Source organism: Quercus robur, chromosome 9 (genome assembly GCF_932294415.1).
Source record: "Quercus robur chromosome 9, dhQueRobu3.1, whole genome shotgun sequence".
NCBI classification, from domain to species: Eukaryota; Viridiplantae; Streptophyta; class Magnoliopsida; order Fagales; family Fagaceae; genus Quercus; species Quercus robur.
In genome coordinates, this window is record NC_065542.1 from 31,159,029 (window position 1) to 31,185,760 (window position 26,732).

Below are 26,732 nucleotides of genomic sequence, written 5' to 3' on the forward strand. Positions count from 1 at the left end.
TAATGAATGATTGATACAGACTCATATTTGAGGATATGAAGGCATCCTTATTGCCAATAATGGGAAAGATAATTAGAAAGGAATATACATTAAGACGAGAAGCTTTGAGCAGAAATTAACCATGGACCAATACAGTAGTAGTAGGTGTCTTTATCGTATATGTATGTCAGATAAATTTCCTCAGGTGTGTTAGGATGGTTACAAGCTTCAAGAATACTATTGAAATTTGCTTCATTTGTCCTCGAATGACTCCTGGCCAGTGAGTTGTCAACATGCATGCTACTTCAACATCATTTTGCTGCCACCTGATTCTTCAATGATTGTTGACATCTAGTTTGGCAATTGCTTCTTCTTTAATACTTAGATAACCACTTGCCAATTGCAAATTACATTTTAACAAAGATGGGCGCCATAAAATGTAGTACCAGAATCAAAGCAAGTTAAACTCAATGAGGATATTTACCCGACAATAATTTTGCCATTAGAAACTCAAGTTTTATAAACTTGAGGTTGTTCTAAGGAACTCGAGCCTCTAAGACTTGAGTTCTATGTGGAATAAAATTCCATGTCAACATTGCAACACATGGAACTTGAGTCTCTTAGGCTCGAGTTTCTACAGTAAACTAGAGGCTAAGAGACTCAAAATGCCAGTTTCCTTTATAGTTCCAAAAACCTATTAAGTAACAAAAATGTTAGAAAATTGGTGTTAAATGGCAAAACAAATTTGTGAAAATCATTGGGTCAAATATCAATGTGCTTAATTTATAAGTACAAACTAAAGGGTAAAATATCAAATAGCATGAAAGAGTTTTCAAAACATGGAAGTTTCTGTTATTATTAAGGTAGAAGTTCCCTTACATTGATTTCAACAAGTGTATAAGAAGCAAGTGCATATTTGAAAACCAAACAAGCAAATGAAGAAAAATTACTTTATTAGCATAACTGAGAATCTCTTAATCAACTGATCAAGGAGAGTAAGGTATTGCAACAAGTTTGAGAGGAATTTTCTTAAACATAGTGATTGCATTAACTTCAGTCATGTCCAAGTCTTTACCTTGTGCATTAGCACTAGGCAACTTCCAATCAAACCAGCATAAAAGGTTGGCAATAACATATTCTGCAATAGCAACACCAAATGACATTCCTGGGCACCCCCTTCTCCCACCTCAAAATGGGATTAATTCGAAGTCTAAGCCTTTGAAATCAACTCGATTGTCTTGGAATCTATCTGGGACGAACTCTTCTGGCCTATCCCATATTTTAGGGTCTCTTTGGATTGTGAATACATTGATCAACACTCTTGTTTTGGGTGGAATATCATAACCTCTGAATTTCACACATGCTGATGTTTCTCAAGGTAACAGAGGAAGTGGTGGATGCAGTCTCATGTTTTCTTTGAGGATACATTTCAAGTAATTCATCTGATTAATATCTTCAACTTCTATATGTGACTTTGTACCCACTACTCTTCTTATCTCTTCCTGTGCTCTCTTCATTATACTAGGACTTCTTATGAGCTCTGCATTACCCATTCCAAAGCTATTGAAGTAGAATCAATTCCACCAACAAACATGTCCTGAAATATTTTTGACAAAAATAAGACTTCAATGTGTGTTCGAGCATTTGCTTGTGTTTCTCTTTGTTTGTGCTTTAGATAGTGTGTGAGCATGTGTCTCATATTATATATATACATATATATACATACATATATATATATATATATATATATAAAGAGAGAGAGAGAGACCTGTAGGAGTGCTTTGAGATTTTTATGAGTGAGCTCAAAGTCAAGCTTGCCACTCTTTCGAAGTTCGAGCAGACTATCCACAAAATCATTCTTATTAGGCAGACCATCGTCAACTTTCATTATCATATGTTGTTGAACCACTTGATCAAGAAAAGCATCTATTTCTCCAAAACTAGATTTTAAACTTGGTATAAATCTTGTAAGAACATCAATCCATCTCAAAGAAGGGAAAAAATCTCCCAAACTGAATGCTGCAAGCAGCACCATCACCCTTCTTGGGAGCCCTCCAATCTTGCTCTTACTATTGTCTTCAAATTTTTGTCCAAATAAACATCGAGTGACTATATATTTCAAGGTTGCAATTATTATCTCACTTAGGTTGATAGAAGCCCCTTTTAAGCATGAGTCACGTATCTTTTTGATTGATACTTCAACTTCTTTTTCCCTTACATATTGGAAAGATTGCACTCTTTTGAGGCTCAAAAGTTTGAGGACACAAATTTTCTTAGCTTGTCTCCATTACTCGCCATATTGTGAGAATGCTACATCTATGGATCCATAATATAAGAAATTGGCAGCCGTGGTTTCCTGCCGGTTTGAGAAAATAATATCATTTGTCTTAATGATTTCTTCGGCCATATCTGCAGATGACACCACAACTGTTTGAGCACAGACCAAGTCTAAGAACATTATAGGCCATACTTCTTAGATAGGGCATCAAGGGAACGGTGTGGGAGTGTGCCTAGTTGGTGAAGGTTACCAATAATTGACAGCTTTGGTAGGGATGGAGGATATTTTGGTTTGCCACTTCTAAAATGCTTGAAAATGTAAACAAAAGAGAGGAGTAAGACAAAAAAATAAGAGGACATGAAAAGGAGTTTTGTGTAACTCCAGCCATGATTGTTGTAACAATGGTAGAAGAGCCATTTCCTCTCAACAATGGTAGACAACAACTGTTTTTCAAATGCAAATAACAGCCCAGCTCTCTAGTTATATAAAATTTTATTCGCTTATCTGCTTAAAGTTAATTTTACCTCATTTTTAAACAAGTAAGCTTTCCATTCTCAACTTCTATTTAAGACAATAAACTTAAATTGGATTATTTGGCTGGTGACGTGCAATTCTCTACTTAATTAGTAAATGATTCCTATAAATGTTTTTCTATTTTTGAGACAATTCTACTTAGTAAGTGTTGTCCATCCTTTTTCTCTTTCTTTCTTTCTTTCTTTCTTTTTTTATTTTTTATTTTTTTATTTTTAATATATATATATATATATATATTTATATATATTAAATTTTGTTTTTTTTCGTCATAGGAATGGCTACCATGAAGGAAAATAAAGAAAAGGCTAAAACAAGTGGTGACAAGGATGTCCAAATTCGGGACGACACTACCCCCTCAGTCGTCCAAAAACCTGTCGTCCAAACAGGGAAAAGGAAGACAATATCTAGCTTAGTGGACCTCGGTGACCTTCCATGTCATCGAGGTCTCAAGAAGCAGAAACCCGACAAAACCCTCTTCCCAAGGTCCCAAAGTTCACTCCTCCAACGGTAGATTTGGATGACCCAATCGTTAACATGGCACCTGTCCAGACCATTCCACCCGTCCAGTCTGAGAATCTTCCCCCTCCAGCTAAAGCTCCTCACATGGCTCATCCCTAAGAGCCGTCTAAGCGTCCTCCTAACCTAGTGTTGGATGAGGATTATGCATGGAAGACATTCAAAGGAATCATCGCTGACAATAAAGTGAATTCATGTTATAATATGTTAGTAAGGGACTTTGAACGTTCTGCAATTCATGACCATTTAAGGTATATAACTTTCATTCACCTTTGTTTTATTTTCTTCAAGTTTAAATAAATTTCTAACTTTCCCTCGTTCATTCATAGGCCATGTCAAACTTTTACACGACGTCCAGTCAAGCTAAGGAGTTATGTGATGAAGCCAAGACGGCCAAACAAAGAGCTGAACAATGAGGTCCTTTTGAAGAAGGGGGAAGTGATCAGATTGACTGAGGATCTCAGTCATTTGCAAGGAATAGAGACGAAGTTGAAAGACGAGGTTGAGGAACTTAAAGCAGATTCCATTGAAAAAGAGACCCACATTACTCACTTGGAGGGAAAAATTTCAAAGTTAAACTCATCTTTGGAGAAGGCTTGTGAAGAAGCTGTTGCAGCTTTCAAGAAGTCAGACGAGTACAAGAATCATCTAGACAGTCATTATGCAACTAGCTACAAGTACTTTCATGCTGATGCCAAGGAGGCTTACCCTGATCTGGACTTTTGATTCCTTCAAAATTCCTCTTGCCACAAAAAGTTCCTTGCTTCTAATGAGTTTTGAGGACGTCAACGAGGTGGACAATGCTACTAATGAAGTAACCCAGGATGCCACTGTTGCTAGCAGGGACGACCTAAAGTCTGGGGGTAATGCCCCCTGTGGTTTATCTCAGTAAATTTATCTTGTTTTAGAAAATTTTTATTATTTTAGTTTATTGGAAATGCCCGTTGTTTTGGGCTTTACTTTCTTTGAATTCATTCAAGTACAATTCTCTCGTCCAAGTTTACGGACGAGCTATATATACAATTGCCCGTATTGGCTTTACATAACTCAAAGGTTTTTGGACAGTGGTCATCTACCCTTCTTTTAGTTTTTATGAATGAATGTCTACCTTTATTTTCATTTCTTACTTGGTGTTGAACATGTTATATACTTTATGAACGAATTTTATTTGTTTACAGCATCCATGTTGTTTCTGTGGTTAAGTGTGGTCCGTCCACTCATGAATCTCGTCCATGTTAAAATAATCTTCTCATGTCCAACAATTACCATTCTTTAAATTCTACAAGTATAACTCGCCTATAAATGGTATTTGCCTTGCTAGCTTTATTCGTCTATAACTTTGACTTATAGCTTGCATTATCCTTCGTCCATAGGCTGGACGGCCCTTTATTTGACTTTGAATAAGACGTTTCCAGTGTTTACTCATCCAAAAATTAGACCTTGCCTGGTTAAATTTATTCATAGATCTTGAAATATTCTTGCGTGCACGCTTTTCCTCATCCATTAGTTAGACGAGTTTAGCTTAGGTTTTACCTCGTCAAGTGCTTAGATGAGTATACCTTAGGTTTATTTTTCTTCGCTTTATCCTTATTTTAAGGAAAGCTTATAAACGTTACATCCCTGTATCTAGAGATTTTATTCGCCTTTGGCTTTTAGCCTTCTTGTGGATTAGTTTGGATGGAATCATGAAAATGAGAGATTCACACAACATCATATACATTAAAAATCCAAACTGTATGAACATAATATAAACATAACATCCACATCGTCCACAAGCATGGCACATGCTTAGAAGCTAGTGCCTTAGGGAATCACAAATACTTATACAAACAAAGACTTACGTGACTTCGTTTGTCACAAATTGGTCCATAGACAACGCAAAAGCTAGAAACTATGCACTTTTTAGGGAATTAAAATACTTAAAAACACGCAGTAGTAATAAACATAAGCAAACATGAGAAAAACAACACATAACTTCAACTTTGTCCATGATGCTTCGTCCATGGTGAAGCTCGTCCAGGCTGACCCTTTATTAATAGTATCTTCTTAGATGCGCAACATTTCAAGGGTGCTCTAGCCTCCATCCATCTGGGGCTTCTAAGTAGTATGATCCCTGCCTTTTGCAGTTGACAACCCTATAAGGTCCTTCCCAATTAGGCCATAATTTCCAATGAACCGGGTTTCTAGTTGCCAAGGAAACCCTTTTAAGGATGAGGTCCCCAATGTTGAAGCACCTGGGTTTCACCATGGCATCATATTGCTTGGCCATGAGATTTTTGTACCTTGTCGTCCTCTACTCTGCATCCATCCTTACCTCATCAATAAGATCGAGGTTAAGACAAAGTTGTTCTTCATTTTCCTCATCTTGATACTTCATCACCTTGTAGTTGGCCATTTGCAGGTATGACTGCATCACTCCCATAGGTTAGTTTGAAAGGAGTTTCCCCTGTGGGGGTCCTTACTGTCGTCTTGTAATCCCATAAAACACCTGGCTACTTATCTGGCCATACTCCCTTTGCCCCCTCAAGTCGAGCTTGATGATCTTCAACAAGGATTAGTTGGTAACTTCTTCTTGTCCGTTTCCTTGTGGGTGGGAGGGTGAGGAATAATGATTCTTGATTCCAAATTACTTGCAAAAATCCCTAAAAGGTGTGTTATCAAATTGTCGTCCATTGTTAGACACTAGTACCCTAGGTACCCCAAACTTGCATACAATGTTCTTTCAGACGAAGTTCTTGACATTTTGTTGTATAATTTTTGCTAAGGGTTCAGCTTCCACCTACTTAGTGAAGTAATCAATCCCCACCACCAAAAACTTAGTGAAGTAATCAATCCCCATCCACTCGAACGCCTTCTTGAGAACTTTGAAGAAGAGTAAACATTTATCTGTAGCTTTTGAAACAAACCTGTTTAGGGCTCAACTCGTCCAGTGAGGGACTGGACTTCCTTGATATTCTTCAGTGGTTCCATGCTTAATATGGCTTGGATCTTATTAGGATTAACTTCAATTCCCCTTTGTGAAACCATGAATCCTAAAAACTTCCCAAACGAAACTCTAAATGCACATTTACTTGGATTTAGCTTTATTTTGTATCGTTTAAGTGTCTCAAAGGTTTCTTGTAGGTCGTCTAGATGTTTCTCCTCATACAAGCTCTTCACCAGCATGTCGTCCACATATACCTCTACGTTTCCTCAACATGTGATTAACTAACCTCTGATAAGTTGCCCCCGCATTCTTCAAACCAAAGGGTATCGCCTTATAACAAAATAAACCTTGACTGGTAATGAAGGATGTCTTCTCTTGATCTGCCTCGTTCATCTTTATTTGATTATACTCTGAGAAAGCATCCATGAAGCTTAGCAGCTGATGACCTGCTGTTAAGTCCACCAACTGATCAATGTGTGACAAAGGATAACTATCCTTAGGGCAAGCTTTATTTAAATCAGTGAAGTCTATGCACATCCTCCACTTGCCACTTGCCTTCTTAACCATCACCACATTAGCTAACAATCCGGGTAATAGACTTCCCGAATAAATTGCTCTATGGCTAACTTTGGACCTCTTCCTTAATAGCACTGTCTCACTTAGGAGAAAAGACCCTTTTCTTCTGACGAACAGGCTTAGAAGATGGATGCATGTTCAGTTGATGAATGATAACACTTGGGTCAATCACCGGCATGTCTTTGTGACTCCATGCAAAAACATTGATACTCTTCCTTAAGAATTGGATGAGATTTTACTTTGTCTTCTCTTCTATACTTGTTCCAATCCGAGTAAATTTCTCGAGATTACCCTCTTCCAGAGGAATATCTTTAAGTACTTTGGTGGGCTTTACAACAACTTTTCTCTCTTCAATGCTCATAGTCTGCGTGTGCTCATCCATAGCCAACATGGCTAAATAACACTCTCTTGCTGCTAACTAATATCCTTGCACTTGTCCTATCCTGTACTCTGTAGGGAATTTGACTGATAGGTGGTAAGTAAATGTTACCGCCTTCCAACTGTTCAAAGTTGGCCTTCCAATGATGGCGTTATAAGAAGACAAACAATCCATCATGAGGAAATTCACTTCCTTGGTTATTTATTGTGGATATGATTCCACCTCTACAGATAATGTAATGGTGCCTATAGGTTGTACTTTCATTCCTCCAAATCCCACTAAGGGCAAACAGTTCAGACAAGTTGATCTCATCTGAGCCTCATTTGTTGGAAGGCGGGGTAATACAAAATGTCTGCCAAACTTCCATTATCCACCAACACCCTTCTAGTTGTATAATCTACGATGAGTAAAGTGATGTTGATTGCATCGTCATATGGGTGATGGATTCTTTCAGCATCCTCATCTGTGAACGTAATGGCTAGCTCATTTATCCCTCTTGTCCTTGGTGATCGTCCAGAGAGTTGGAAGTTTTGTACCACCTTGAGGTACGTCTTCCTTGAATTGGAAGACTGTCCCGTTGAAGTTCCTCCAATGATAACCCTTATTTCTCCAAGTGAGGACCATGAGGACTCTCCTACCTTTCCTTTCAACTTCTCATCTTTTTGATCCCATCCAACGAAATGCCTTAACTTTCTCTGTCTGATAAGAAGGACGAGGACCCTATTCAAGATGGCATGGGAGATCTACTTCCATTCGCTTAGCTTTCTTCCTTTTCTTGGCAATGATTGCATCTTCAGCATTCATGAAGCTTTGGGATGAATGGACGAGTTCAGCCATGGTTTGAGGCTCTTGCTCGTAGAGCTTATGGTTGAATAAATCAGAATTAAGCCTATTATGCAAGGTTGCCAATAACAGCTTGTCGTCCATCTCATCCACCGTGAGGGCTTCCCTGTTGAAGCAAGTAATGAAGGATCGCAAGCTTTCATTTTCCCCTTTCTCTATGGTGAACAGGTTGGACGAGGAGCGCTTACTTAATTCTTCGAAAAAACTCACAATGTTTGGAGGTATCTTGCTAAACCATACTCGTGCTGGTCCTTTAAGGGTGGTAAGGAAGGCCCTACAGATAATTTCGTCTGGAACCCCTTAAAGGAGCATCGTAGTCTTGAAGGTTGCGATATGATCACACGAGTTGCGTGTTCTATCATATGAGTCTAGGGAAGGTATCTTGAACTTGGAAGGTAGGGGGTGACTGTTGATGGAAGCCACAAAAGGAGAATCAGTTCGATGAATCAAATCATCTATGAGATTCGTCCTTCTAATGTTTTCCCTCATCTCGTACATGGCCTTCCTCATTTGATCCATCTCCTTCTCCAAGTGTGGCACTCTTCGTGAAGTGGTACCCCTTGACTGGTTCTCATGCTTAGCATTTTCTCCTTCTCTGACTTCTTGACTCTAGGCTTGTCCTTTGACATATCTCTCATTACGCTATCTCCTTAGAGTAATTTACCTGGTCAACTCTTGGTTCTGACGGGTTAATTCTGCCACGGCGGCTGCCATGGACTGCACTTGTTGTATGGAAGGCGGTTGCATGACAGGTGCTGACTGGAGATCACGAATAGGACGACTAGAAGCATTCCCATTCTCCTGATGGCCTGGACTAGTGGCCATTGATCTTGTTTGAACCATGCAACCCTTTGTCAAAGAGAGATAATTTGCAATATGCAAACTTAATCTTTCCCATAGACAGCACCAACTAATGATGCATAGAAAATCAGTGGGCTGAATGCTCCGGGTTTCAATAGGCTAATAATGACTTGAAAAACCTGAAAAGAAAAACACCAAATGAAAGGTAACTGGGGTGAATCAGCCAAGAACCCTTCGTTGCTTAAGTTAGTTTTTTCTAGAACTCAGGAATTCCAACTTTTAGGGATAGTGGAAACTTATTTTGATTTGATGTGAATGAGTCCTTATATAGAAAGCCTAGGAGTGGTTACTTGTTTAGTAACTTCCCCAATATTTGTGGAAGTTAGTAAGTTCAGACATAACTTCCACAACGGCTATAGAAGTTAGGATTTTCAATCTTATCTTATGTAACTGCCGTTGGAAGTTAAGCACTTATTAGGAAGTTATGGCAACAAATAAGGACCTTGTTTGCGTTTCAAGCTTCCACATGGTCCGAATCTTAAACTTTTGTAGGTAAATCCATTACTGGAAATTTCCCAAGTGTTGGAAGATCGTCCAGGTGCTTTCCTCAAGGACTGCCCTTATGTCCATGGTCCTTATGTCCACAAATGACCTTCTACTTATGGACGATCTTCTTGAATGGTTGGCCTTTGCCTTTTGGACAACTCTGATGGACGAGTTAGAGATGGTTCAATTTCTTAGTTTCCCATCAAAATCTATTGATGCATTGCCATGCAATGGGTATGGCAATGTGTTATTCTTTCTTCTTGCCATTTGTTGAATTGGGTGGTGGAAATGGCACCAACTTTAAGTTGGTACTAAAATTTTTAGATAAGGCCTTGGGGGCTTCAGAGGCAGAGGAACAAACAGAACGAAGAAGAGAGGCAATAGATTGGACAATCCAATCAAGCGTAATTGTTTTAACTAACCGCCTCTTTACTGGAATTACAGTACTCCCATTCTTTGGTGTGAACCATGGCTTTGTCTTCGCTCTACTCATCCCATTCTGATCATTTGAGTTCATCTCCAACACCTTCTTTGGCTTTGTCATGAGCCTCTTGGCCCTGACTATTCCTTCACTTTGGTTCAGCTCCATAAGTAACCTTCTTCTTAAAAGAGTCCTAAAAGGAACAATGTGTAAACTCTTTCCCTCTTTTCCTCTATCCTTCTCTTACACTCAACTGCTGCACTTTTATGTTCCAATCATTAGAATCTGTAGCTTTTCTGAGGTTTTGAGAATGAATATTGGAGACCTATAAATGGAAGGAAAAAGTGGGTGATATGTGCAGAATTCAAATTGCTTGGAAGTGAGTAGACAGTATCAAGATTTTAATGTGGATAGGTGGGCCAAACTAAATTTTTACGATTTATTCGATCTCTATGGAATATCTGCCTTAATATTCGTAGCTTGACTTTTTACCTTTGGATAATGGCAGATTATATTATAATGTTAAATTCCTACTTGCTGATTTTTGTTTTACATTATATGTTTTACTGTGATATATAATTAAAAACAAAATTTGTTTTACACCTACTATGTTTTTATAACTTGAAAACGTGATATTAAATCACATTTTTAGTTACAAATCATAGACTGTGTAAACAAGTATTCTGTTAAATTATTGATTCTCTTAAAATTTTAAACTATTAGAAAATGAAAATTTTAATCATCTAACCACATACTTTAAACATTTTTGTCATTTTTAAAATCTTTGATTCAGAGAATCACACTGTAACAATATAAGATTACTGTCTTTAATTCTTTAGGGACCAGAAAAGGGATGGAAAAATAGAGTAATATGTGCAGGGATTCAAGAGCTTGGGAGCAGTGTCAGCAGACAGTATCAAGATTATAATGTTGATCGGGCCTAGGTGGGCCAGAGGAAAATTTTCGATTTTTGGATCTTTATGCTACCGTATTGAGGCAAATAAATATGCAGTGAGGCAAGATTTAGCCGGAATGCCTACCTTAATAGTTAATAATCGCAGCTTGACTTTTTACCTTCAAATGTTTAGGAGGATTCCCCTGCCGGCAATATAGGTTAATTGAGGCTAGTAGGGATGCTACAATTCTACTATGGTTTACGCCCAGCAATAGCAATATGCTACATCAGCTTTTCACAAATGTTCTTCCTAAAAAAAAAAATGCTTTTCACAAATGTAAAAATAGGATTTGCCATGCACAATCATTCACTCCAATCTGACGAAGGAACCGGTAAACCAAAATCAAAATCCCATCATGCTACCCTTATAACCATAGAACCACCAAACCTCAGCCTGTTGGAGATGCCACCAAAATCCGTCGAAGTATGGAAAAGAACTTTTCTTTTTTGGGTCACTAGCACTTGGCTTTGCGTCGTCAACACTTGGGTTTGCTTGAGAGCTTGCATAGTGGAAGATTGAAGAGAATCCAAGAACAAAAATGGCCAAAAACAAGGGCTTGAGAACCATCAAACACAAAGCAACGTCTCCAATAGATTTTGCTGATGCCTCTTGCAGGTTGAGGGTGTAAACTATGGATTATGTACCACATTCTTTTTGGATTTAAACTCTACAAACTAATATGTCACCAATTATAAGAAATAATTCAAACACTCATTATTTTATTGAGCTCACACTAATTACATTCAATAACACATCAACTTGTAGCTATATATAATAAAACTTGTAATACTTTTAGTATTTTTCTTCTTTTCGCAATCAGTGATACATCAATTTCTAATATGATTTGTTCAAATATATATATATATATATATATATATATATGTAGTATCACTAGCATCACTGCCTCTAAAACGTCACCACTTGAATGCGAGCGCAACACTTGACCATCGAAGATTTTGTATACATCATCGTTTGAATGATCATGAAATAACTTTCATTGCCTGCCGTTACTTTGGACTTCAATCTTGTGTCTGCTAAATCCCGTCAAAGAAAAATACACCCCGCGTGGTGGGAACAATCTCTGTCCCACACTCACAATTTCTAACTTTATAGAACATGTTTGCTACACAACGAAAAGAACTTGCAGCCGAAATCATTTTTTTAATCCTGTCGTCACGGCTCCCAGTTGTTTTAAACAAACCAGACTGAAAAATGGTCGAGACTGATCCGCTTGAATAAGCGAAAGGAGCCAAGTTTCTTGACAAATTTGTAACCTATAGATTTTATTTATTTAAAAATATACGAATATCTGTCCCATAATGAGTGCTCTTTAATCAATTCAACCAATTAGATACTCTAATTCGTGATCTTTTTATTTAATACTTAAAATTGCCTTCTTATAGGTAAGAGTGTCCATGAATTGAGTTGGGTCGAGCTTAAGGGTTTTCAATCTAACCTACCACGGTGAGTTAAAAAAAAAACCCAACTCAACCCCTGTGGATCTAGTTGAATCTATGGGTTGGAATTTTTTTTTAATTACAATTATTATTATTAAATCGAGCATTAGAACAACACCATCACTAAGAGAAAATTTATAACCAAATAATTCTAAATATAATACCAAACCAACACAAACTATATGCGAAGAACTTAGAGTTTGAGTTTTATTTATGAAAATGGGCGAAAAAGTAAATTAAAAAAAATGTATAATATATTTTTAAATATATATTAAATATAGGTGGGTTGGTTCAGTTAGGTAGATTTGTAAATTTTATGATTTGAACCCAACCCGATCTATTGTAAATTAAAAAAAAAAAAAAAAAAATCACAACCCAACTCAGCCTACCAACTCCTAAAATTCGACTCAACCCAGTGGGTTGAGTCGGATTAGGTTACTTAGGGGCTGTTTAGATTTTTTTTTCTCATCACTCATCACTCCTCACTCAATTTTCATCACTCATCACTCATCATTCATCACTTAAAATACCTCAATTTCTCCAATCCCACCTGTTTGGCACTCATCACTCAATTCTGTCATTACTTTTTGTTTCAAAAAAAAAAAAAAAAAAAAAAAAAAAAAAAAAAAAAAAAAAAAACTGAAAAGTCAAGATATGCGGTTGGGCTTTGTTTCAAAAGAAAAAAAAATTCAAAAAAAAAAACCCAAAAGTTAAACGTTGCAGTTGAATAGTGAGAGAGTTGTGAGTTTAATTACGGAAATGTCATTGAAAACAGAGTTATAGAAACTGAAAAAACATAAAATGTGTTTTCAGTTTCTATAACTCGTTACTAAAAAATTAGAGAATTAAATGATGGAAACAAAATCCAAACGGACTTCTCAGCTATAGGTCCTACCATTTTTGAGTTATAAGTTATGAAAACAAAGTTATTAGTTATAAAAACAGCAAATCCAAACAATCCTTTATTTTTAGTATTCCTCGTACAAAAGACAACAATGGTCGATTTTATGATTATATGGCTAGTGGTAGGTTGTCATGTGCGCAGCTAGTTGAATGTGAGGTACAAAATATGAAAAGCAATATAGCATGACATACTCACATACCTGGATTCGTAGGGCAAAAGGCACAACACAATTTTTGTTTTTTGTTTAGATAAAAGACACAACAATTGACAGCGCACGTACATAAACATCAATGTCCCTGCCCTCACTTTCTGATTCTATGCCTATCCTCAACAACCCTATTGGTTATTTCTTTTCCATAACGATAATTAATTACTTGCTTATACGACCTCCTATGTTAAAGACACATGGAAACTAACGTTAAAGAGTAAGGGATCGATATTGAACTCAATACTCAATAGAAGAGTGGGCAGACTATTTCATTATTTGCCAGCATTTCTCATGAGCGTGGGTTCTAGTCAATGTAAAATTGTCAAATATAGAATCTACGTTATATCATGGACAGAGATAAAATTTTATTTGTGATCTTGTAATACATCAGAAGAATTTTTTTTTTTTTTTAAACATAATAAAGTAGTAAAATAGCTGTGAAGGAACTAAGTCAGGGGTTCTACTATCCATGATTTAAAGCACTGGATATTGTTGTCCACTTTGGTACCAGCAGAGTCTCACTATCTAAAAGATTCACATAAGATTATGTGATCTAGCAACAAATTGACGCGTCGTTTACCTTTGGACCACCGTTGATTACCACAATAAATTCTAGTTTCTATATCCAGTTGGATTTTGTCTTGTAAGGCCGATAAAGTCAATGTAAATTATTTTTGGAGAGGTAGGAGCAGAGCCAGGTTTCTTCTTGGGGGCCAAAGCATCAAAAATTTTAACAATATTAAACTAATATATGAAAAAATAAGACTAACATCTATACAATATTAACCAAATAAAAATAAAAGAAAATTTATAAAATAATGGTTACTGAATACATTTCTAATCAATTAGTCTTTAAAATCACAACAATTATCAAAGAATCCACTAAGTTTAATTGCATAATTAATATCATAACAATTTTCCTTTCAATGTATAAAATATATCAAAGAATCCACTAGAAAATGTTATTTTGAAGCCTAGTTTGACTTTTGACACTATTCTTGACTTAAAATACTTATTTATTGAGTGTAGTACAACTATTTTATAAAGAAAATAGTATCAATCAGAATATATAACTATATATATATATATATATATATATTTGAGAGAATATCAACTAGAAAGTTGTAACTCATATTTAACATTATTGTATGTTCCCCTCAAAAAAAAAAAAAAAAACATTATTGTATGTCCAATATTATTCTTACTAGAAAAACTAATTAGTGTTGACTAGTTTTCTTAAAATAAAATTAAAAAAAAACAGGATGACAAAAAATAAGAGGTAATCAAACAATTGTTAAGGTGGAACCAAGACATCACACAAAATTGAAATTCCTAAACTTTTAACTTAAATTTAGGTCTCAAACATCAATTAAGCAAACTATAATACCAAACATATGTAGGTTAAGTGACTCCTTCCCCAATATAATTTTGGTTAACCTTTAATTTAAAAGGGTAATTTTTCAATTGAATCCATATATAGGCCACAACTTTAATACAAACCACATATAGATCAAGTGATGACCATTTAAATTTTACAAGATAAAACTTATTAACTGATGTAATAATGAATATAATTGGTAGACTTTTACTTTTAACCACCACAAAAAATTAATATTTAAATTTTATTTTTATAGAGTAAATTTCATATTATTCTTAGCATCACTCTTTCTTTTTTAGATTCAATTTGGGGTACCAAATATTAACTTTTTGTATTTACTTTCAAATATATATATACCAAGAATTTTTTAAAACAAATTCCAGGGAGACCTTGGTCTACAAACAACTACGTCTTTGTGAATAGGAACATAAAAGATAAAAGAAAATTACCTCAAACATTAAAAGTGTAATTTTCAATACTGTCAAGTATTATCATATTCTTAATTATTATTTCTTTTTAATGACATGTAATATAATTGAAGTTAATAAATATTATAATACTAAATGTTTGAAATGCACTGTACATGACATCGTTTAATTACCACCAAAAGAAGGAGCGGAAGACAAAGAAATGATCAAACGGAGGCTTGAAATCGTTCCAGAAGACCAGTGCAACATTATATTTGGAAATATGTTACTCTTGTACAGTGCAACATTATATTTGGAAATATGTTACTCTTGTAACTTGCTATTTGATGAATTGGGAGGTGGAAGTGGCACCAACTTTGAGCTGCTGCTGGACTTTTCAGATAGGGCGGCCTTGGGGACTTCAGAGGCAGAGGAACAAAGAGAACGGAGAAGAGAGGCAATAGATTTGACAATCGAATCAAGCATCATTGTTTTAACTAACCTCCTCTTTGCTGGAATTACAGTACTCCCATTCTTTGGTGTGACCCTTGACTCTGTCTTGGCTCGAATCGCTTTCTGATCATCTGAGTTCATCTCCACCACCTTCTCCGGCTTTGTCATGGGCCTCTTTGCTTTGACTATCCCCTCACTTTGGTTCAGCTCCATCACCTTCTATACCTCCCTAGTTTTTCTCTACCTACCCAGTCTTAAAAAAGAATTGTGTGTACTGTGTAAACCTCTCTCTCTCTCTGGCTCTCAAGTAGTTGTTGGAATCTTTAGCTTTTCTGAGTTTTTAAGAACAAATGTAGAGAGCAGTAAATGGAAGGATAAAAAGGGCGGTGTGTGTAAAGATTTTTTTTTTTTTAATAGATTCTATAGGATTTGAAATCCTTGCTTTTACACGTCATAATTACTCTTTCATCAGCCGACCAACCTAAAATACATGATGCAGATAGAGGTTTTTATGTTCTGTTGAGAATCTATAGAGATTCAAAGTATCATGGGAGTAAACAATAACAAGATTTGAATGGGCAAGTTTTAGTGGAAAGGAATATCTCCCTTAATATTCTCAGCTTGACTTTTGACCTTCAAATGGTTCTGAGGTTCCTCCACTTGGCGATATTTTTCATATTTTGTCTGCGCAGTAAAACTCAGTAGCTTGTTACAGTATTTATAAACTCTGTCATTTAATGATAGGGGATCAGCTTTTGAAAATGACAAGTTTTTACGGACAGAATAGAATTTTAACTTATATTATCCTGTTTAATTGCTCTTTATCACCATATCAAGATATCGATTAGTTTTTAGTGAGAGTTTATACGAAAGTTGAACCTCAAATCTCTTATTTGATCACAACAGACTATATACCAACTGAACTAAATGAAAGTCACATAAAAGAGAAGTTTATTAATTCAATGCTCGAACAGAAAATTACTCTGTTTTCAACAGCTTATTACTTTAATAGTTGCAGCACTGTCCAATTCCTCTGAATCTAACAAGCTAAATAAAGTTGAAAACATTTAAAAGTAAAATAAATTAAATTTTGTTTAAGCTTTCGCATAATTGCAGTTTACTGAATAATTTCTCCTCTAGTCGCTACTTGCAAAATGCTTACTATCCACATCCTCATTATTTGAAAAACTCTACAACAATTCTATATAACTTCATGTCCGCACAAAAAATAATAATAATAATAATAATAATAATAATAAAACTTATATATTTCTTCTATCCATTTATATTTGATCTAAGAATCACTCAAAATCAAGATCAGCGTAAAGACTCACCGAGACTTTTTTTTTTTTTTTTCCGTATATTTCTTTGACTAGAAATTGTTCTAACAAGCGTATCTGGTTTTGCAAGTCCAAAATCGTGTGATACCTATTAAAAAAATGCTCATGATGTTCTGTTCTTTATCTCGTTACCTATGATGGCTTATCTGAGGAAAAAAATGATAATTTCTGGATTAGTTGGAGGTAATTCGGGCCTCCTCAAGAGATAATTTTTGGATGATAATGTTGTTGATTTTATTCAATTCCATATGGAGGATTTACAACCAAAAAAACAAAAACAAAAAAAAATTTTAAAGCACTACAAGTTTTGCTACAAACTAATGTCACAATAAATGTGATTGGAAACATTTACAAATGAAAATTACGCAAAAGAACTCCTAAGACTCTGCTATAATCAGCCAAATAACAAAGTCAATAACTTCAGCGTTCACGTTAGATACTGGTGGTCCCAACACAACAACTTGCTCCATATTTTATTTTTATTTTTTGCTTCAAACAAATTTGCTCCATTGTATCATATAACTTAAGGAGAAAATATAATAAAGTGGTGTTTTACATGTAGTTGTACTAAATGAATGCTTTCTCCCTATTTTATTATTAATTTGTGCTAGTTTTCATCCTTTTAAGTTATAAAGAAATGCTATCTACATAATATTTAAAAAAAAAAAAAACTTTTACAGTAAATGGCATATTATTATTTTCTGTTTTTAGTAGACAAAAAAGTAATATCAGTGATAAAGTTCAAATTAAAACCGGTAATAACCTGTCACCTAACTCTGCTTGTGGGGTGTGGGAGATAAAAGTCAAGGTTTAAATTTTCAGGAAAGAGCTTTATACACATATACACTTATATTAAACTAGAGTAGAATTTCTATCTTATATAAAAATAAAATAAAATAAAATAAAGATTTGTTGTGAAAGTGCTGTAAAAATGTTGTAAACGTAACACTTCTCTAAATTATATAGTTATGTACACAATATTTTTATAATATTTTCACAACAAATTTTAAGTGGCATATTGTTATTTGTCAGTAGAGCAGGGAGAAAAGTTTAAAAACAATTACTCTGTTATCCGCTCTCTACTGTATTTCTTACCCCTCTGTAATGTAAAGAAGACAACAAACCCACAACAAAACTGTGCCACATTGGTGTAGTAGGCGTCAATCAAAATTTTATTCCTACTAGATACGTTGCATTTGACTGTGGTTTTTAACCATTATGAAACCAAGTGTTTAAATTGTCATCATTTATAAAGTCCGGTTCTAATATGACAAAATTTAAAAAAGAAATTAATTAAAAAAAAAAATCTAAGGTGTATTTTGCCATTTGTCACATGAGGAAAATTCTGAAACTTTTTCTTTTTTAGAACTTACTTAAAAAACAAAAAGACCGTAGAAATGCAACAGTGTGAAAGGAAAAGATAGGTAATATTTTCCTCGATTTCATATCCGCGGTGCTCGACATCCGCAACAATCATAAAATTATTGATTAGAATCTACTCAGCATTACCCAATGGCTGTTCCAGAACCAGAATGGACATGGAAAAATGAAGCAAAGATTTATCCATTTCATAATTATCATTAGTTAGAGGTCCCACATGACATGAGTAATGAGTGAGAGTTACCACTGAAACCTTCTACTTTTGAATCCTTCCAACTGGAAAGCAAAGACCATTCATAGAGTATCACCATCTAATAGATACATAAGAGATTTAGATAGATCCTACGATAAAAATTGATTTAATTCACTTTCTGTCAAACTATATTTCAGACAATTACGTTTCTCAAAAAATAAAAATAAAAATAAAAATATTTCAGACAATTACGATTCAGATACCAGTCATTATCATGTTAGATTTTGTTCTCAAAGCTGGAGTCCCTTAATTTTGATTCTTAGAATCATACCCTTTAATTTCACACGTCCCACCTTTTAGTATCTCGCTTGTACGTGCCCAGTGAATTTATAATTTTATGCATTGAACATTTCATCTTGGGTGTAGCAAGACATGACAAAACATATCAGAATTTTCTGATCTGACCCAACCCGGAAAATACCTAATCCGAACTCAATTTTTTTTACTTGAAGCAAAAATGGGTTGACCCGTGACTCGACTCGTGCTTTTTGCTGGTCAACTTGACCCAACCTAAGACCCGACCCGAAGTCAAACCATTTTTTAAAACTTTTTTTTTGGTAAAAAAAAAAAATTAAAATTATGACAATATTAGTTTAATTGTTTGTTGTGAGTTTTAAGGAAACAATTTAGACATTTACATAATTACATGCAAATTAATTAAAAGATGAATGGTTGAGCATTCTATAATGAGTAAAGATTTTTAGATATCAAATAGTAAAGTACATACCAAGATAATTTGATTACAAGACAGTTAAAAACATATATTTGAAATTGTAGACATATGTGAAAAACATTCACAAGTGTGAAAATAGTGGAGTCAAAGTATCAAATTAACATAAATTATGAATACTTAGACCTATTTTTTAACAATTTATGTCCAAAATAAACAACTTTTCAAAATAAATTATGATATTTCCTAGAGAGTGTGTTACTTAACAATGATATGATATTCATAAAAGAGACAATCTATATATAAGTAAACAATCAAACTTTAATGTATATCTTAAATTGAAATATAAAGTGCCAACCACAATTGACAATAGATTATAAAATTAATTTTCACTATTGTAAATTTCTTATATGTTTTTATTCTTTTTCAAATGAATTATCTAATAAGTCATTTAAAATTTTGTTTTATGTTTTGGGATGTTGATATTGTGTAGAAATAAAACTTGTGTATTTGTTTTACTTATCTTTGTGTTATTTTGTTTTAAATAGCAATGTTAGTATTTGTATAATTTTAAAATTATTGAATAAGTATAAATAAGTGTAGTTCATTCTTATTATATATGGTGAATTTAAAGTAATGCATTTTACATCATGTAATTTGTTGCACGACTTTCCAAATGGGAAATACATGTTATTTTCTTTATATAAAAAAATTAATGTGAAAAATACGGGTCAACTTGACCCAACCCGCAACCCGAATGACCCGAACCCATTTTTAACCCGCTTAAAATGACTCGTTTTGACCCGCAACCCGTTTGACCTGACCCAAACCGCCCGTTTTGCCATGTCTAGGTGCGGCAAAGTACTAGAAGTAAGTTCTTCTCAAAAATTAAAAATAAATCAATTAATAAAAATAAATACTAGAAGTCAGTCAAGCTTATAGGAATAAGTTTGTGAGAAGTTATAAAAGGAAAAAAGTTATGGATATCTTAAGAAATTGGTTTAGAAAATTTTAAAAAAAAAAAATTTACGAAAAAAAGAAACAGTAACTAATTTTTTAACAGCATTATACATTAATAAATGCCCTAAAGGCATCCAATTAAAATATCCCCAAAGTGAGCCATACTAATTAAATTTAAGATAAAAGGCTTTCTTTATGTGGGAGAAGATAATACACATTTATTATACTTCCAGAATAATATTCTATAATTTTCTTAAGTTTGAGTTATATAGTTCGGGCTTACAACAATGTAAACCAAATTATTAGTAAGATTTGTTGAATTTTGAACAAAGTATTACCATTCATTCAAACCAATATATAGTTATGATAAGAGTATTACCATTCATTCAAATTGTAGCAATTTTGTATAAGTATCATACAAAAATATTTAATGCATGTATTATATTTTTAAATAGAAAAAGACATGCATTCTTTAGGGTAGTTGAGTATTTTTATTTATTTATTTATTTTAGAAAAAAGTTAAGACTTATATGATAAAAAAAAAAAATTATATACATATATATTATGTAATATACTGCTCGTATTTTACTAAAGACTAGTCGCTAACCCGTGCGTTGCATGGGAATGCTACCAATTTTTTTAATTAAAAATAAATAAAAATTAAGATGAACCTCCAAATGATGTGACGTTAGAATTGTAACAGCCATCAAATAATAACAAAATATACATTTTTCTAGATTAAAAAAAATGACACAAATAGCTTAGTCATTTGCTCATGTGACAGTGTTGCACCACTCCCAAATGACACATACACCACAGAATCATTTGGTTGCTTGTTTAGCCAATCAAACAGCAAGCCACTCTTGGACGAGTTACTTGATTGTGTTACTATTGGACCAACTGGGTATATTGGTCTTTTTAATACATAACCAAATAGTTTATCATCTCTCGAAGCCGCAACTGTTTTAGGCTTAAATCTCATCCCAAAAGTTTTTTATTTGCACATATTGGGCAAATGTCCCAATACCATGTCTTTTTGCTATGGCTTTTTTTTTTTTTTTTTTTTTTTTGCAGTTTCATTTATTTCATGTCTTCCACTAAATATTCAATGTATTCATTATATTAAAAAAACATTGAAGTAAAGTATTATCCTAAAATAACTAAATATAAGAGTTTAATTCAGCTCTGTTTCAATTTAAAACCAAATTGTATTTTCCACCAGCTTGTTATATTACATAAAGATATTAGACATAGTATTGTAGAGACTGTAAATATATTAAAAATGTGAATCATGTAAAAAAAGTAACAAATAGATTTCAAAAGTAATGATACCACATAATAATAAAACATACACAACTTATTTTAAAAGTCTAATATATCACAACCCAAAAAACTTGACTATTGCATGTGTCCTTTTAGGAATTACTGCATTCTAATTTGCAAGTTGCAAGTTGAACTTCTTTTTGACAGGACCTTGTTAAAAAGACTCATTATCCACGCATTGCCAAACAACCTTCATATCAAACAAACACTTTCCCATATTTTGTGCCACTTAGACTTTTTTACTTTAGGCCTTAAAGGACTCCAAAACCTTCCTTAATGTACACCCCTTTATTCTCACATGGGAAACATGTCTATCACCAGCATCAAATAGTGAAACTAAGATGTGCCAAGACACCAATATTATAGTGTGATCATCCCACACTTTTCAAATTAATAATAGCCCAAAAAACATAAAGTTTGTGAGATCTCTGAAAAGAAGTTAAAACAAACAAAAAGGGATAGTGAAGTCCTCTCCAAGGAAAAGAACTCCAAAACACACGTTTCAATTTTCAAATGATGTTCCTTTGAGTGCCAATAAATCTAGATCAGAAGGGAAATAGAAGAAATGATGGTAAAATTGAGAAGGATTCAGGACTATCAAATGCTGAGAAGAAAAACAATGTCAGGGCCAAGCCTGAGAAGTTCCTGTGTCCTGTAAAGTCAATGAGCATTACATGAATCTTGAGGTGCATATAAATACAATCAATCTCAAGAACAACGAATTTGATGCTGACATTCCCTTGCATCAGGGTACCAGCTTAACCAACATAGCTGACATTGAATTAACTCCTGAAGAGGTTGGACATGCATAGAAATTTTTAGAATTTTTTATGCTTCTTTTGGAAAGTTAAGTGTTTAACTTCGATTATATGTACTGGTATACCAAAATGCAAAGCTAGCAGCTTATTGTTTAGTGGCTAAATTAATGTTCTTTTGCCAAAAAATTAAGATTATCTAAATAGGTAGCCTATTGCTATAAATCATGCTCTTAATTGCATATGGTCTCCCAATCAATTTAAACACTCTTATACTTCTACAATCTCTAGAAACTTGGGTCACATGGCCTACAAAAAACCTACCCCATCCAATTTTCTCACCCATAATATCTTATTCTTTATTAGAGAGAAGTGTTTAAGTAAGAGGTAATTACCATAAAGCATTCAAACTAAAAAGAATTTGCAACCTCAATCCATGCTTAAAAATCCAAACTAAAAGAAACCTAAGAAATCCAAACTATTCTAAGTCTAAACTTAAAACAATCAAAACATAAACCATGAAGCTGTATTTTTTCTGCAAAAAAACATTCATAGCTTTTTAGTTGGGTGTAAAGAACCTAAAATGAAATAAATTAAGATCCTCCATTTATAAACTGCTTTTTGAGCTACTGTGCACTACATTAAATGGATCAAGATCCTGCATTTGCAAAACTGATATAACTGATTTAGTTGATATATGCCAAATGTGTTTCCGCTTATGTTCACTTACTTTTCTAACCAATGAATATTCAAAATTGAGAGAAACCTAACATTAGAATCAGTACAAAGAAATTATAATAAACATTAATGTTCAAACTCTCTCATGTTCCTTCAATCAAACTATAAAAAACAGAATATTGATTTAAAACAGCAACCATATATTTGCAATGTGTTTAGAAGAGAGCATACCCAAACAACCTTCAAGGATCCTTTGTTGTTTCTTGAAATAATCAGCTACCCAATTTCGTTTTCCTACAATTAAATGCATAAGATGAATGAATGCATCAAAAATCATCAAATTTTGATTTTTTACCAGGTAAATAACTACCTAGATAAATAACTACTTAATTAAGTTTAGTTTATTGCATATTTGCATAGTTTATATTGGATATATATGTTCAGGAAGACAACATTTAAATCTACTTCTTTTGGATGAAAAATCCATAATCAAACTAAACCTGAATCTAATGCAAAAATATGAATTTTAAATACTCACAAGTTACAATTACGTTCTATTAATTGAACCATGAATTGGTAAATGATAATTTTCTCAGCTGTAGTAAAATAGAATTTCTTGAAAAAAAAAAAAAAAATCATTGGCACCACTCAAATCACCCAATAAAATCTTAATCAAACCCATACTATCAAAATGAAGATTACCCATAGATTTTAGCAAATTTATTTTTTCTAAGATGTATATGAATGTTTTGCAAACATAACTTTTTAAAGAAGATTTAAACAATTTTTTCTTCTTCTTCTTGTTTGATTGCACATTAGGATTGCAATCTACAAACCCTTGCGATGCACGAAAAAGTTTTTTATTAAATCAAAAAAAAAATTCAAAATAATAAACTAACTCTTTCAATGATGATAACTATAAGGTACAATTGTAATAAGGATGGATATAAATTATTTTATAAACCTGCTCCATATCTATATATCATCTAAAACTGATTTTTTGAGAACACACACACACACACACACAAAAAGAAAAGAAAAAGAGAGAACATATAATTCAATATGACATGTTCTCTGTAACTTGAGTCTACTGACTACAGAGCAAAGCGTAGAGACTGGATTGAGAGAGTTGGAAGAAATTGAAACGAAAAAATTAACTATATTAAAATTCAAAAAAAAAACTTTTTATACATGATAAGTTACAATTTAAATTGAGTTTCATGAGTTCTTTAAATGTAAAGAGAACACTACAATATTAGAATTTTTTTTTTTTTGGTGAATGAGACGATATCATAAACTAAGAAGGAACAATAGAAACAGGACACAGCCTGTTAAAACAAAGACCATTGGTATCTTGTTCAAAGAAAACAGAGGCGTCCACAGGCGGACTTTCAAAAGTTCTAAAATCTAAGTCTTGATCAACACCTAACCTTGCAAGAGCATCAGCACATTGATTCGACTGGCGGAAGCAGTGTCCAAATTGCACCTGCTGAAACTTAGTGATAAGAATCCTACAGTCATCCAAAATGGGAGAGATCACATCATTGACATAACCCGACTAGCAAAAAATTTCCACAATGGATTTAGCATCCATTTCAACAATAAGAGAGGGAATGTTCAAATTACTACACATTAATAACCCATCTCTTAAACCCCATAATTCAGCCACAAAGCTATTCGTGGTCCCTATATGCCTTGAAAATCCAGAAATCAATTCCCCATGACTGTCACGCATAACTCCACTACAACCAGCCAACCCCGTACTGCCTGAAGCACACCCATCCGTATTTAACTTTATCCATCCCTCAGGAGGCTTCTCCCAACAACAAGTGACTACCACCCTTGGCACGGGGCACCTTGGAGAGCTAACACAGTACATGAACTCGGTGCACAAATTCTCAATTTCAGAGGAGAGCTTCGGATTCTGAGCTTTGCTAGAGAAAACCGCCTAATTTCTGCTTTTCCAAATCATCCAAATTTCAAAAGAAAAGAATATACTCCAATGATTTCTTCCATAAATCGCCCTGCTACCCCTACTCCCATTCATTATTAACCACTCTTGAAGGTCACTACCCCAAAAGACTTTATTTGTGTAACTAACTCCCAATTGCAACCAGATAGCCCTAACCCGAGCACAATCTAGAAGAGCATGCAGAACCGACTCCCTTTCTTCTTGACAAATAGATCATAGATCATCATTACCAAAACCCCTCTTAGCCAAGCAGCCCTTAACAGCAATACTATCATGCATACATCTCCAAATAAAAGTTTTTATTCTAGGTAAGGTGTTCCGTTTCCAAATCCACCCCATAGATAAAGCAGGCAAAAGATTAGTGTGATCAACTAAATTATAAGCACTTTTAACATCAAACCCACCTCTAGCACTACTTGCCCAAACTAACCTGTCAGTCCCTCTACTTGTGATCGACATCGGAGTAGCTTGAATCAAGTTTTTAATTTCCATAGGCAACATAAAAGGAATACAATCCAAATCCCACCCTGAATTAGTCAAAACATCCTTAACCTCAAGTAAATCAGCTTCACAGGTCATAGGGCCTAGGATCCTATGACGAATGGGTCCCCCTTTGATCCAATTCCCAAACCAAAAACTTTGATTGCTGTCTCTACCCACCAGCCACATACTACCTTTGTTGAAAACCTCCCTTCCTCTCTTCATATCTGACCAAACCTGAGAGCACAGAAGACGATCTGCATTAATAGCACTTGCTCTCCTGCTAGTACAATATTTCTGTTTCAAAACCCTTGTCCAAAGCATATCTTGCTCTGTGTGCAATCTCCAATTCAGCTTTGCAAGGAGCGCAGTATTCCTCCCTCTTGCCGTTTGAAGACCAAGACCTCCTTCCTCCTTAGTTCTAGTAACTTTTTGCCATCCAACCCAGTGCATCCTTCTTTGATTCTCCGTAGTACCCCATAAAAAATTGCGGTTCACCTTATCTATACCATCCAAAACTCTACCCGGGAGGGCAGCACACTGCATTATATAAGAAGGAATAGTCGCTAAAGACGCCTGGATAAGCACCACATGCCCCGCCAATGAGAGAAAATTTGATTTTCAACCCACTAATTTTTGTTTTACTCTATCAAGAATAAAATTATACTCTCGAGAAGGCATACCCAGCTGTCTAATGGGAATACCCAAATATTTTCCTAGGTAGGAAGTGGGGGCAAAACCCAGGATGTAACAGAAAGCCTCCCTATCATCCAAATCAACATTGAAAGAAAAGAAAACTCTCGACTTAGCTTCACTGACTGTTTGCCCTAACATCTTGCAAAACTCATCTAGAACATCTCTGATGGCGTAGCAATTAACATTATCTGCTTTGGCAAAAAGCACCAAATCATCCGCAAACATCAAGTAGGAGACTGAAGGACCTCTTTGAGAAACTTTGATCAGTTTCCATAGCTTAGCACTACATTTTTCCTCAATGAACTGTCCAAGAAAATCCATGCATAGAATGAAAAGATAGGGAGAAAATGGATCCCCTTGCCTTAGCCCTCTAGACGGATATATCGGGTCCAACGCTTCCCTATTAAAAACAATCGAAGTAGAGACCGTCGTCACACAACTCATGATAGTTTCAATCAGATCAATAGGCATATTGACTCTAATAAGCATATCTCGAATGAAACTCCACTCCAATTTATCATACACCTTCTCAAGATCAATCTTCAGAGCCATATAACCAACCTTCCCCTTTTTTTGCTGAGGGAATGGATGACCTCCTGAGCTATTATGGCATTATCAATACCCTTTCTACCTGGAATGAATGCCAATTGGCACGGTGAAATG

The 26,732-nt window shown here is 34.4% G+C and overlaps 1 pseudogene; it reads right to left on the minus strand.

Moving 5' to 3' along the window:
• Positions 1-965: 965 nt before the first annotated feature.
• Positions 966-2,674, minus strand: LOC126700571 (phenylacetaldehyde oxime monooxygenase CYP71AN24-like; annotated as a pseudogene).
• Positions 2,675-26,732: the final 24,058 nt, after the last annotated feature.